The 14,983-nt window shown below is 39.9% G+C and overlaps 1 protein-coding gene and 1 long non-coding RNA gene across 2 annotated transcripts in view; one reads left to right on the forward strand and one right to left on the reverse strand.

Annotated features, from left to right (window-relative positions):
• Window positions 1-14,983, reverse strand: part of ENPP6 (ectonucleotide pyrophosphatase/phosphodiesterase 6) — a 110,507-nt gene that overhangs the window by 85,145 nt on the left and 10,379 nt on the right. The window lies entirely within an intron of this gene.
• The window catches only part of LOC130684416 (uncharacterized), a 36,182-nt gene continuing 21,788 nt past the window's right edge, over window positions 590-14,983 (forward strand). The window contains exon 1 of the long non-coding RNA XR_008998687.1: window positions 590-782. This is a non-coding gene — a long non-coding RNA (uncharacterized LOC130684416). The remainder of the gene's footprint in view (window positions 783-14,983) is intronic.

Below are 14,983 nucleotides of genomic sequence, written 5' to 3' on the forward strand. Positions count from 1 at the left end.
CCATATGACATAGCAGGCCCACCCTGGGTATACAGCCTCAGGAAATGAAATCACCTTCTTGAAGAGATGTCCGCACTCCCCCCAAGTTCACTGCAGCATTATGTTCAAAAGCCGAGACATGGAAACAACCTATGTGTCCAGCTACAATGAAAGGATAAAGAAGATACAGTGCATATATAGAGTATTACTCAGCTGTAAAAAAAAAAGGAAATCCTGCCATTTGCAATGATGTGGGTGGATCTTAAGGGCATCAAGTCCAGTGAAATAAATCAGACAAAGACAAATACTGTATACATCAAAAAACAAAATCACAGAAACAGAGCAGCATGGTGACTGCCAGGAGCTAGGGGGAGGGGAAATGGGGGGATGTTGGTCGAATGATACAAACTCCAGTTGTAAGAGGAATATATTCTGGGGATCTGACGTGCAGCATAGGTGAGTGTAATTAACAATTTGGTGTTACATACTTGAAAGTTGTTAAGAAAGTAGATCTTAAATGTTATCACCACACACAAAAAAACAGGCAATTATGTGAGGTGATAGAGGTGTTAACTAACCTGACTGTGTTAATCATTTCACAAAATATATGTGTACCCAATCAAAAAAGAGATAGAGGGGCGGAAGATGGCGGCGTGAGTAGAGCAGCGGAAATCTCCTCCCAAAACCACATATATCTATGAAAATATAACAAAGACAACCCTTCCTAGAATAAAGACCAGAGGACACAGGACAATATCCAGACCACATCCGCACCTGAGAGAACCCAGCGCCTCGCGAAGGGGGTAAGATACAAGCCCCGGCCCCGCGGGAGCCGAGCGCCCCTCCCCCCAGCTCCCGGCGGGAGAAGAGCAGGCAGAGCGGGAGGGAGACGGAGCCCAGGACTGCCGAGCACCCAGCCCCAGCCATCCGGGCCAGAGTGCAGGGCGCTCGATACTGGGAAAACAGGGCAGCAAGAACAGTGAGCGGGCACTGGAGGCTGGGCGACAGAGGACATAAGAAAAGCGTACGACCATTTTTTTTTTTTGCTTTTTTGCTGTTTTGTTTTGGCGAGCGCTTTTTGGAAATCTTAAAGGGATAGGGACCCCAATACTAGGGAAACAGTGCAGAAAGACTGGTGAGCAGAGGCCTGAGGCTGGCACCGGAGAATAAAGAAAAACGAACGACCACCTTTTTTTTTTTTTTTTTAATTAAAAACTTTTTTTTTTTTTTAATTAAAAAAATTTTTTTTTTCTCTTTTTTTTTTTGGTGGGCGTTGTTTTGTTTTGGCGGGTGCTTTTTGGAAGTCTTAAAGGGGCAGGGCGGGTCACTTAATCCAGAGGTAGGGAATCCGGGATCTCTGGGCACCCTAACCCCTGGGCTGCAGGGAGCAGGGAGGCCCCTTACGGAGATAAATAGCCTCCCAGCAGCTCCTGCTCCAGCGCGACTCCACCATGTTGGAGTAGCTGCCCGAGCCAGGCCACGCCCACAGCAACAGCGGAGATTAACTCCATAGCAGCCGGGCAGGAAGCAGAAACCCTGTCTGCGCGCAGCTGCCCAGCACAAGCCACTAGAGGCCGCTGTTCTCCCAGGAGAGGAGGGCCACAAACCAACAAGAAGGGAAGTTCTTCCAGCCGTCACTCGTCCCAGTTCTGCAGACTATTCCTATCACCATGAAAAGGCAAAGCTACAGGCAGACAAAGATCACAGAGACAACACCAGAGAAGGAGACAGACCTAACCAGTCTTCCTGACAAAGAATTCAAAATAAGAATCATAAACATGCTGACAGAGATGCAGAGAAATACGCAAGAGAAATGGGATGAAGTCCGGAAGGAGATCACAGATGCCAGAAAGGAGATCGCAGAAATGAAACAAACTCTGGAAGGGTTTATAAGCAGAATGGATAGAATGCAAGAGGCCATTGATGGAATTGAAATCAGAGAACAGGAACGCATAGAAGCTGACATAGAGAGAGACAAAAGGATCTCCAGGAATGAAACAATATTAAGAGAACTGTGTGACCAATCCAAAAGGAACAATATTCGTATTATAGGGGTCCCAGAAGAAGAAGAGAGAGGAAAAGAGATGGAAAGTATCTTAGAAGAAATAATTGCTGAAAACTTCCCCACACTGGGGGAGGAAGTAATCGAACAGACCACGGAAATACACAGAACCCCCAACAGAAAGGATCCAAGAAGGGCAACACCAAGACACATAATAATTAAAATGGCAAAGATCAAGGACAAGGAAAGAGTGTTAAAGGCAGCTAGAGAGAAAAAGGTCACCTATAAAGGGAAACCCATCAGGCTAACGTCAGATTTCTCAACAGAAACCCTACAGGCCAGAAGAGAATGGCATGATATATTTAATACAATGAAACAGAAGGGCCTTGAACCAAGGATACTGTATCCAGCACGACTATCATTCAAATATGACGGTGGGATTAAACAATTCCCAGACAAACAAAAGCTGAGGGAATTTGCTTTCCACAAACCACCTCTACAGAACATCTTACAGGGACTGCTCTAGATGGGAGCACTCCTAGAAAGAGCACAGCACAAAACACCCAACATATGAAGAATCAAGGAGGAGGAACAAGAAGGGAGAGAAGAAAAGAATCTCCAGACAGTGTATATAACAGCTCAATAAGCGAGCTAAGTTAGGCAGTAAGATACTAAAGAGGCTAACCTTGAACCTTTGGTAACCACGAATTTAAAGCCTGCAATGGCAATAAGTACATATCTTTCAATAGTCACCCTAAATGTTAATGGGTTGAATGCACCAATCAAAAGACACAGAGTAACAGAATGGATAAAAAAGCAAGACCCATCTATATGCTGCTTACAAGAAACTCACCTCAAACCCAAAGACATGTACAGACTAAAAGTCAAGGGATGGAAAAACATATTTCAAGCAAACAACAGTGAGAAGAAAGCAGGGGTTGCAGTACTAATATCAGACAAAATAGACTTCAAAACAAAGAAAGTAACAAGAGATAAAGAAGGACACTACATAATGATAAAGGGCTCAGTCAAACAAGAGGATATAACCATTCTAAATATATATGCACCCAACACAGGAGCACCAGCATATGTGAAACAAATACTAACAGAACTAAAGGGGGATATAGACTGCAATGCATTCGTTCTAGGAGACTTCAACACACCACTCACCCCAAAGGATAGATCCACTGGGCAGAAAATAAGTAAGGACACGGAAGCACTGAACAACACAGTAGAGCAGATGGACCTAATAGACATCTATAGAACTCTACATCCAAAAGCAGCAGGATATACATTCTTCTCAAGTGCACATGGAACATTCTCCAGAATAGACCACATACTAGGCCACAAAAAGAGCCTCAGAAAATTCCAAAAGATTGAAATCCTACCAACCAACTTTTCAGACCACAAAGGCATAAAACTAGAAATAAACTGTACAAAGAAAGCAAAGAGGCTCACAAACACATGGAGGCTTAACAACACGCTCCTAAATAATCAATGGATCAATGACCAAATCAAAATGGAGATCCAGCAATATATGGAAACAAATGACAACAACAACACTAAGCCCCAACTTCTGTGGGACACAGCAAAAGCAGTCTTAAGAGGAAAGTATATAGCAATCCAAGCATATTTAAAAAAGGAAGAGCAATCCCAAATGAATGGTCTAATGTCACAATTATCAAAATTGGAAAAAGAACAGATGAGGCCTAAGGTCAGCAGAAGGAGGGACATAATAAAGATCAGAGAAGAAATAAATAAAATTGAGAAGAATAAAACAATAGCAAAAATCAATGATACCAAGCGCTGGTTCTTCGAGAAAATAAACAAAATAGATAAGCCTCTAGCCAGACTTATTAAGAAGAAAAGAGAGTCAACACAAATCAACAGTATCAGAAACGAGAAAGGAAAAATCATGACGGACCCCACTGAAATGCAAAGAATTATTGGAGAATATTATGAAAACCTATATGCTAACAAGCTGGGAAACCTAGGAGAAATGGACAACTTCCTAGAAAAATATAACCTTCCAAGATTGACCCAGGAAGAAACAGAAAATCTAAACAGACCAATTACCAGCAATGAAATTGAAGCGGTAATCAAAAAACTACCAAAGAACAAAACCTCCGGGCCAGATGGATTTACCTCGGAATTTTATCAGACATACAGGGAAGACATAATACCCATTCTCCTTAAAGTTTTCCAAAAAATAGAGGAGGAGGGGATACTCCCAAACTCATTCTATGAAGCTAACATCACCCTAATACCAAAACCAGGCAAAGACCCCACCAAAAAAGAAAACTACAGACCAATATCCCTGATGAACGTAGATGCAAAAATACTCAACAAAATATTAGCAAACCGAATTCAAAAATACATCAAAAGGATCATACACCATGACCAAGTGGGATTCATCCCAGGGATGCAAGGATGGCACAACATTCGAAAGTCCATCAACATCAGCCACCACATCAACAAAAAGAAAGACAAAAACCACATGATCATCTCCATAGATGCTGAAAAAGCATTTGACAAAGTTCAACATCCATTCATGTTAAAAACTCTCAGCAAAATGGGAATAGAGGGCAAGTACCTCAACATAATAAAGGCCATCTATGATAAACCCACAGCCAACATTATATTGAACAGCGAGAAGCTGAAAGCATTTCCGCTGAGATCGGGAACTAGACAGGGATGACCACTCTCCCCACTGTTATTTAACATAGTACTGGAGGTCCTAGCCACGGCAATCAGACAAAATAAAGAAATACAAGGAATCCAGATTGGTAAAGAAGAAGTTAAACTGTCACTATTTGCAGATGACATGATACTGTACATAAAAAACCCTAAAGATTCCACCCCAAAACTACTAGAACTGATATCGGAATACAGCAAAGTTGCAGGATACAAAATCAACACACAGAAATCTGTGGCTTTCCTATATACTAACAATGAACCAACAGAAAGAGAAATCAGGAAAACAACTCCATTCACAATTGCATCAAAAAAAATAAAATACCTAGGAATAAACCTAACCAAAGAAGTGAAAGACTTATACTCTGAAAACTACAAGTCACTCTTAAGAGAAATTAAAGGGGACACTAACAGATGGAAACTCATCCCATGTTCATGGCTAGGAAGAATTAATATCATTAAAATGGCCATCCTGCCCAAAGCAATATACAGATTTGATGCAATCCCTATGAAACTACCAGCAACATTCTTCAATGAACTGGAACAAATAATTCAAAAATTCATATGGAAACACCAAAGACCCCGAATAGCCAAAGCAATCCTGAGAAAGAAGAATAAAGTAGGGGGGATCTCACTCCCCAACTTCAAGCTCTACTATAAAGCCATAGTAATCAAGACAATTTGGTACTGGCACAAGAGCAGAGCCACAGACCAATGGAACAGACTAGACAATCCAGACATTAACCCAGACATATATGGTCAATTAATATTTGATAAAGGAGCCATGGACATACAATGGCGAAATGACAGTCTCTTCAACAGGTGGTGCTGGCAAAACTGGACAGCTACATGTAGGAGAATGAAACTGGACCATTGTCTAACCCCATATACAAAAGTAAACTCAAAATGGATCAAAGACCTGAATGTAAGCCATGAAACCATTAAACTCTTGGAAGAAAACATAGGCAAAAACCTCTTAGACATAAACATGGTGACCTCTTCTTGAACATATCTCCCCGGGCAAGGAAAACAACAGCAAAAATGAGTAAGTGGGACTATATTAAGCTGAAAAGCTTCTGTACAGCAAAAGACACCATCAATAGAACAAGAAGGATCCCTACAGTATGGGAGAATATATTTGAAAATGACACATCCGATAAAGGCTTGACGTCCAGAATATATAAGGAGCTCACACGCCTCAACAAACAAAAAACAAATAACCCAATTAAAAAATGGGCAGAGGAACTGAACAGACAGTTCTCCAAAAAAGAAATACAGATGGCCAACAGACACATGAAAAGATGCTCCACATCGCTAATTATCAGAGAAATGCAAATTAAAACTACAATGAGGTATCACCTCACACCAGTAAGGATGGCTGCCATCCAAAAGACAGAGAACAACAAATGTTGGCGAGGCTGTGGAGAAAGGGGAACCCTCCTACACTGCTGGTGGGAATGTAAGTTAGTTCAACCATTGTGGAAAGCAGTATGGAGGTACATCAAAATGCTCAATACAGACATACCATTTGACCCAGGAATTGCACTCCTAGGAATTTACCCTAAGAACGCAGCAATCAAGTTTGAGAAAGACAGATGCACCCCTATGTTTATTGCAGCACTATTTACAATAGCCAAGAATTGGAAGCAACCTAAATGTCCATCAATAGATGAATGGATAAAGAAGATGTGGTACATATACACAATGGAATACTACTCAGCCATAAGAAAAGGGCAAATCCTACCATTTGCAGCAACATGGATGGAGCTGGAGGGTATTATGCTCAGTGAAACAAGCCAAGCGGAGAAAGAGAAATACCAAATGATTTCACTTATCTGTGGAATATAAGAACAAAGGAAAAACTGAAGGAACAAAACAGCAGCAGAATCACAGAACTCAAGAATGGACTAACAGGTACCAAAGGGAAAGGAACTGGGGAGGATGGGTGGGTAGGGAGGGATAAGGGGGGGAGAAGTAGGTGGGTATTAAGATTAACATGCATGGGGTGGTAGGAGAAAAGGGAGGGCTGTACAACACAGAGAAGGCAAGTAGTGATTCTACAACATTTTGCTATGCTGATGGACAGTGACTGTAAAGAGGTTTATAGGGGAGACCTGGTATAGGGGAGAGCCTAGTAAACATAATATTCGTCATGTAAGTGTAGATTAGTGATACCAAAAACAAAGCAAAAAAAAAAAAAGGGCAGTTCCTGTGTGGTAACCTCCAACGAGTTCTACACAAGGGTATAAAGGGCATATAAAAGTGTAGGCAAAGGGTCTGTTTGTGTTTATACAGAGGATCAAAGCCTAATTGGGCTACCCCGAAAATGAACTAAGATAAGATATGAAAAAGAACTTCCAACATCTGCACTCTCGGGAAGACTCATGCCAGAAGATGATCATCAAAAAACCCCAACAAAGATCCACGCACTGCTACAGCGGTAGATGCACTCATCCCACCAGTTCCTGGACTTGCCATGGGAATAAGGAAGGAGATATCTAAGCTGGCCTGTGCATACAGTAAAACAACAAATTTGACTGGATCTATACTGTTGGAACTCAACCAAGAATTTGGAGAAGTGCAAATTGTAGCGCTCCAAAGTCTTACAACTACAGACTATTTACTGTTAAAAGAACATATGGCATGTGAACAGTCCCCAGGAATGGGTTGTTTTAATTTGTCTGATTTCTCTCAGACTGTTCAAGTTCAGTTGGACAATATCCACCATATCATAGATAAGTTTTCACAAATGCCTAAGGTGCCTAACTGGTTTTCTTGGTTTCACTGGAGATGGCTGGTAATTACAGATATGCTTTGGTTATGTAACTATACTCCTATTATGTTAATGTGTGTGCGCAATTTAAGTAGTAGCTTAAAACCTATATATTCTGAAATTACTCTACAAGAAGATATGTCAAAGAAATAATCAATCTTCCCATGTTTTCTTCCGCCTGCTACTTCTATAGCTTTTCTTCTTCCTTCCTAATTACAACCCTTAAATAGAATTCGTGCCTCATATCAAATTTACCGAGTATCATAAATCTTCCAAGTGGTAAAGATACCTCAAGACAAATGCTGGGCATAGAAGCCACAGGGCATAAATATGCAAAGAAGTAAAGCTAACCTTTTCAAACAATAAGGCTTCCCTCTCACTTACCAACTTCACATTTCCCTGTATGGCCCCGGAAGATGACTGGTTAGCCAGAGACGGGTAAGATTCCTCAAGGGAGGAACAACCTAAGACAGGCACAGTCGCAGGGGGGCCATCAGGTGAGAAATTGGGGATCAACAGAGGTGAGGCTTAGAACCTCACCCCCCCTGTTCTGAGAGAAATCTTCTGCATATGTGGATGTTTTATTACCCTTGTCTAGCTTGGATTAACACATAGTCTACAGGCACACACCTGATCATCTACATTTGCTCTCTTACAACACTAAACTATGTTTTCTACCTTTATCTTGTATCTACCTACCACTTCAGCATTTTATTAAAAATAATAATAATAAAGAGAGAAATGTGGTATCCACATATAAATCAAGTATAAAAACCAAATGAGTATTCATATTTGAACTGACTGTTTAGAGTTCATAATGCATGAGAAAAACCAAAAGTTTCTGTGATGACTGCCCTTGTACTGTTCACTATGTAACTTATTCATTATGTAAGAATTTGTTCTACATGTAAGAACTTGTTTGTTATGCCTCAGAAGATTGGAGACTGACGAAAATTAGGCTTGGGGTGGATTAATGATTGTGCATTGAGCATTGACTCCCCTATACAGAATTTTATTGTCGTTAACAACCATTTGATCAATAAATATGAGAGATGCCCTCTCTAGGCATCACAAAAAAAAAAAAAAAAAAAAGGACAGACTTTCAATGGTAAAGTAAATAAGTAACCGGGATGTAATGTATAGCATGAGGAATATAGTCAAGATATTGTAACAGCTTGGTAGGGTGATAGCTGGAACCTAGAATTATGTATATAAATGTTCTACCACTGTGTTGTACACTTGAAATTAATGTAATGTAATACTGTGCATCAACTACCCTTCAATAAAAAATAATTATTAAAAAAAAAAAAAAAAAAAAAAAAGAAAGACAGAGAGAGCCCTATGCAAAATGTTAGAGATAAGGGTTAAAAGGAGTAAAAAGCAGCATTAAGAAAATACATACAACAAACATTGTATTTGTTCCTACTAGGATGGTAGTCTTTATCTGTGTACATTTTGAATTAAAAAGGTCTCCAAGATCATCTTCCCTATACGGAAGGCAGCTGACTGGGCAGGATGACAAGGATATTGAGTGGAATACCTAGGAACTGTCAGCCTGTCTCCTGATTGCTGCTTTGGTACCTCCTTGCTTTTGGTGGTGGGGAGCAGGGATCCCCTCTTTATTACTGGCATCAGTGGGTGACGGAGAACTCACTATCAGCCCTCAGAGGGGGCCCTAACTCAGGTCGACTGGTGTGGACCCCTGCTATCACCTTTCTAGAGTACAGACAAGGGCTGAACCTGCCCCACCAAAATTCTCGTCAGTAAGGCTGGGTTAATATGTATCTTTTCAAGTTCCTCAGATGATTTTGGTCAAAAGCCAGGCTGACAATGACAGGCAGCAATGGACAAGTCTGTGCAAGGTCGCGTCATCATCAGCTATGCATTCTAGAAAGGAGGTTCTGAAATCTGTGTGGAGGCAATGATAGTGCTGGCGGAGGCGGGACTGATGTCCGCCTTCCTTGAGATTAAGAACCTTACATGCAGTAATGCACTTAATCTCCTGATAATTTTGTAAGGTAGGTATTTATACCCTTGTGATACAAAGGAAATCAAGGTTTAGAGAAGCCTAACATCAAATGGCCCAGAGGGCCAGAATTGAAGTTCAAGTCCTGGTGTCTTTATAACTTTATATTTTGGGGGAATACATTCAATTTTTTAAATAAGGAAGAAGAACCAAAGGCTGTGTAAAAGAAAAAAATAATAAGCTCTAAATATCTTCAGTTTATCTTGATTAAACTGAGAAGGGAAATAGAAAATCACCGTTAGAACACTACAGAAATTACTTACAGGTAACATTCACAGACAGATGCTAAAATTAGTGGGTGAACCCATAAGTATGGAAGTGTGCAAAACACCAAAGGACGATGCACATCAAAGGGACACAGGCGCCTACCTGAAAGAGCTCCAAATGGCCACAGCTGGAGCCATTTGAACCATAAAATAACTGTTGCAATATTGGAATATTAACCCAAGGTATAAAATAATATACAAGTCAATACCGGTTGAGATAAATGATTGAATAAATAAATAAATAGGGTAGAAGTGACAGGTCTTCCTTACAAAAGACTTCCGAATAATGTATGTTGATACCTTCACTCCAGGAGGTGGGAACTTAATCCCCACCTCCTCCCCATCAAGGGTAGGCTCGACCCAGTGATTCACTTCCGAAAACGGAGCAGGGAGAGGTAAAAACAGTAACTGTGCAGTGGAGAAATCTGGCGATCACAACATTAGCCAAGCAATGGAGGTTAATATCACCAGTGACGTCACGCGGACATCACGCATCCCTCGTACTGTGGGAGGAGACGGGCACTTCGCTCTGCGGTGTTCTTTCCAAAAGCCCATGAAACTAGTCTTATCTGAGAGGAACGCCAGCCCGACCCAGACAGGGATGTTGTACACGATGACTGACAAGTACTCCTTCAGAATGTTAAAGTCATGAACTTCAAAGGAAGACCGAGAAACTGTCACAATCCACGGTTAGCTGAGGAGACAGGGCAACTAAATGCTATGTAGGATGGGATCTTGGACCAGAAAGAGACATCAAGGAAATTTCGGTAAATCCAGATAAGGCCGTTCAGCTCATAGCATTGAGCCAATGTCAGTTTTCAAGTTCAGATTTCTGTACTCTGGTTACATGAGACAGTAACCTTACGGGAAGCTAGGTAAAGGGCTTATGGGAAGACTGAGTCATTTTTGCAACTTTTCAGTATGCCCAAAATTTTTTCAAAATAAAATGTTAAAAAAATTTAAACTGAAACCAGAAGCCTGGTTATCAATAACAGGAACCTTGAAAAGATAAAAGTGCTTTTGAGAACACCAAGCAATGGAGTACAACTGCCTTTTGTTTAGAAGCTAGGAGAGAAGGTTATCTCGAATGTATACATACCTCTGCCATAAGGACAAAATCTACACTTACTCTGCATCTTGTCACAATAAAAGTTCTAAGTTTTCTTACTGAAACAGACAAAATGTTTTTCTGTAGTATCAAAACATTTGTTTTAGTGGTTGCAATGACAGTAAGCTCATAACTCTGTGACGTACCAAAAAAAAAAGTTAGTTAAAGGAAATCATGGACCCTAGTGCTCCACTCCACTCGCTGTGCCCTGGGATAGCTCAGCTGTTTGCTCGCACAAGGAGAGAGGCACATGGATGTTTACTGCAGCACCGTCTGCAGTGGCCAAAATTAGAAACAGTCTAAATGTCCATTAATAAGGGTAAGAATGAGGGACATCAATATTCATGGAACAGAACACTATACAGCTGTTCAAAAGAATGAACCAGGCCTACATCTAGTTCTTGGGTGGAACTCAAGAGCAATGCTGAGGGAGAAAAGCAAGTTGCACATGGATACATACAGTGTGAAACATTAACATAAAAACATGCAGTACAATACTCTACATAATAATAGTACCCACACCATGGAAATTATAAACACCAAAATCAGGACTGAGGTTTCCTCTGGAAAGGGGAGAACAGAATGGGATCAGAGAGATGTGCCAGGGTTTTAACTTTGTGTGTAATGTTCTACTTATTTTAAAAACAAAACAGACACCTGAAGTGTACATATATGACAAAATGCTATAGTTCACAAACCTGAGGGTTGGTACATGGGTGTTGCTTTTATTACCCTCTCAGATTTTCTGTAGCCCAGAAACAGAACTTCTTAAAAAAAATTAGCAGGCGTTGGTGATTAATTGAACATGTGGGTGGTAAGGGAGAGGGAAGGGCCTTGGAGGATTCCCAAGGTTCTGCCTCAGATGATGGAGTGCTACTATTTGTCAAGATCGGTACTGTAGAAAAATTGCCATCTTTAAGCAATCACCTCATCATATAAATCAGAAGAAAGAGGGAAGTTAACCTAATTCAAACCATGATTCAAGGTAACAAAGGAACTTTATCTTTAGAATAGAACTAGGGAAGTGATCTCAGCACGCTGGTCAAGAATGAGCAGTTCTGAGTCCTGGCTCCAAAACTCTGTACAAATGACCTAATGTTCTCTCTTTATGTCTTTGCTGGATAAATTGAAATCATCGTGTATGCACAGGGAAGTGAATTATTTAATAATTATACATCAGTTGAGTGTAAAAACTCATTTAAAACCAATTGAAACTGCTCAATGGTTTTTTGTGTTTTTTTTTACAAAAACTGGAAAAATGGTTAGTCAAAGGAGTATGTTTCTTTACATTGCATATGTGAAATATGAAGGGAAAACGCAGTGGCATGTAAACCAGAAATGCTTTGACAAAGAATCGCCATATCTTGGCTGCTACCAGATGCGAAGAACTGCTTTGAAATAAAGGAACTAGAATCACAGAATTATAGAATTATAAACATGGAAGAGATTGCAGAAATAATCCAATCACAGTGTCTTCATTTTAGAGAAGAGAAATCTGAGGGCCAAATAGGTATAGGAACATGCCTGAAGTAGTGCAACAGCAAATACTGGCAAAGTCTAGACTACATATGATCTCCCATGTTTGTGGAGTTTTTTTGAGTTCAACTTTACTTAATTCTGTTTCCTCCAATCCCATCTCTGTTTACGTGCCTGTGATATATTTGTTGCTTGCTTTTAATGGTTCAGGTCCACAATCCAGGTGAATTGTTACTCACAGCCAATGATAGGACTAAATTCTCTCCTTTAAAGACGAGGATGATCAAATTGGATTTAAAAAATGCAATGGTGTACCATTTATAAGAATATTATTAAAAATGCAAGGCTATAGTAATGTCAAAAATAAAAAGGCAGCACAGAGATTCTAAACAGAAGTCAACAGATGTGGCCGTATCACTGTAAGACAAATTAGAGTTTAAGGAAAAATTCTAACTAGAGATAAAAAGAAGCTGCGTAATAAAAAAGTTTAGTTTACCAGGAAAATGGATCAATGCTACACTAATAACTTACTGATACAATCTCAAAAGATGTGAAGGAAAAACTGACAACTGTGGAAAATTGAAAAATCTAACAATACAGTGGGACATTCCAGAACAAAGTAATCTCCAAGTAACTGATAGTTCAAAATCATTAAAGATGTGTGTTTGAACAGCATAGCCAACAGGAATGATATAATGGACACATACTGAACATGTGTCAAGTAAGCAGAGAATTCATATTCTTCCCAAGCACATATCTATGCAAATAGATCATAAAACTACTCAACAAATTTCAGTTTGGTACCATACAGCCTGTATTCTCTGGTCACAATCTAATTAAAATTAAATCAACCATAAAAAGATAACTCTCATTATTTTTCTAATGATAACTTTCTGGATCACATGTGTTTGGCAATTAAGAAAACATTTAGTAATTCATGGATAAAGAAGAAATCATAAGAGAACTAGAAGATATTTAGAGAAGAATGATAAAATCAATACTACTTGATAAAACCTGTGGGGTGCAGCTAAGATTGTATTTAGAGGGAAATTTATAACTTTAAATATTTGCATTATAAAATAAGAAAGCTTAAAATCCAACTTGAGAAATTAGGAGTAGAACAACTGAGTAAACCCAACAGAATAAATAAAAATAAGAGCCAAAATTAAAGAAATAGTAATGAACATAAAACAGAGAAAATCAACAAAACCAAAAGTTAGCAAGTTCAATAAAAAAGAGAGGGAGAGAGAGCATGCACACAAATAAATAGTAATTGGAATGAAAAGACAAACATAAGTACGGATCCTGTAGTGATTAAAAATTAAATAAGATACCCTGAATAACTTAATGTCAGTAGAGTTGAAACCAAAGGAAACTGTCAAATTTCTAGAAACACATAACCTGCTTGATTCAAGAGGCTGAATCAAAATTGACTTAATATTTGGTTCTTTCTGGAAATTAAACAAGAAGTCAGGTAGAAAAGGGATACTAAAATGGAAGCAAAGATGCTAAGTAAATATACATACTGTATAAAAACTGAAAAGAAAATGTAAATAAAAATCCTTACATATTATTATTATTTTTAAGCTGATAGCTCTGTTCAACAAAAAAGGCCTAGAAGAAAGGTCATCTTAGTAGCAATGAGCTTGCTGGAGGAGAAGCAATTAAAGGGGTTGTCTCCTCATTCAAGCTCATAGTTTTTGATGGTCTCAAGGTAAGTGCCTTTGGTAGTGAAAGAAATAAATGAACCGAACTCTCATGACAGTGATTAAAAGACCAGAATCTGCAGGTGAAATAATTACATATCAGTTAAGATCCTTGAACTGTAAGTACTTGCTCATGAAATTGGCAAAATAAAATGGATCGCCATCTTTTTATATTTTTAAGAGAATTATATTGCCAAAGAAATCAGAAACCTGGCCAGCAAAAGCCTGTGATGGTTCAAACCCATAAATCCTTCCCAAGGCCCTTGGAAGTTCATGAACGGAAAGCGGACGGTGAGCATGGTACGGCTTACCAAAGCGCAGACTTACCACACGTTTCCACTCTGGCCAAAGGAACCTGGGCAAGACCCTTGCGGAGGAAGAATCTGGGGCAGAAAAAGAGTGATGGACAAGGGAGTTCCTGGCAGGGGATAGGTGGGGGGGTCAGGTGGGCGGGTCATGGAACTCGCGTACACCATGACGGAGCGGTTACTCTGTCGGGCTCTGCAGGATCCCATGACCGCCAGGGACAGTGGCTGCCGAGCGCTTCCCTTCTGCCACTTCCTGAATGGCAGTTTGTTGTGGTGATCCTGCTCCTACTCTGCTATAATGTAATGGGAGGAGGTGGGCAGATGGACAACTCATCTTTCGGTCTATAGGTTGTCGGACTGCAAGGAGCCCCAGCTGGACGTATTTAAAGGATTCTCCGCTGCCCAGAGTTCCTGGACTATGAACAATGGGACTCTGGCTTATTCTACTCTGGCATCTCTTTGTTATGGCAAAAAGATATGCCTACTACTTAGGTACTATTTCCATATAACCATCTATCTTTTAAAACATCTGTCACTTTAGGAACAGGTGCATTTCGTGTCTCTGTGAGGAACGGTGTCTATGAGTAAGCACGTGACCAGAAAGGTTACCTGCGGCAGGAACTATGAACTGTTCCCTGGTATCCA

This window comes from Manis pentadactyla, chromosome 7 (genome assembly GCF_030020395.1).
Source record: "Manis pentadactyla isolate mManPen7 chromosome 7, mManPen7.hap1, whole genome shotgun sequence".
NCBI lineage: Eukaryota > Metazoa > Chordata > Mammalia > Pholidota > Manidae > Manis > Manis pentadactyla.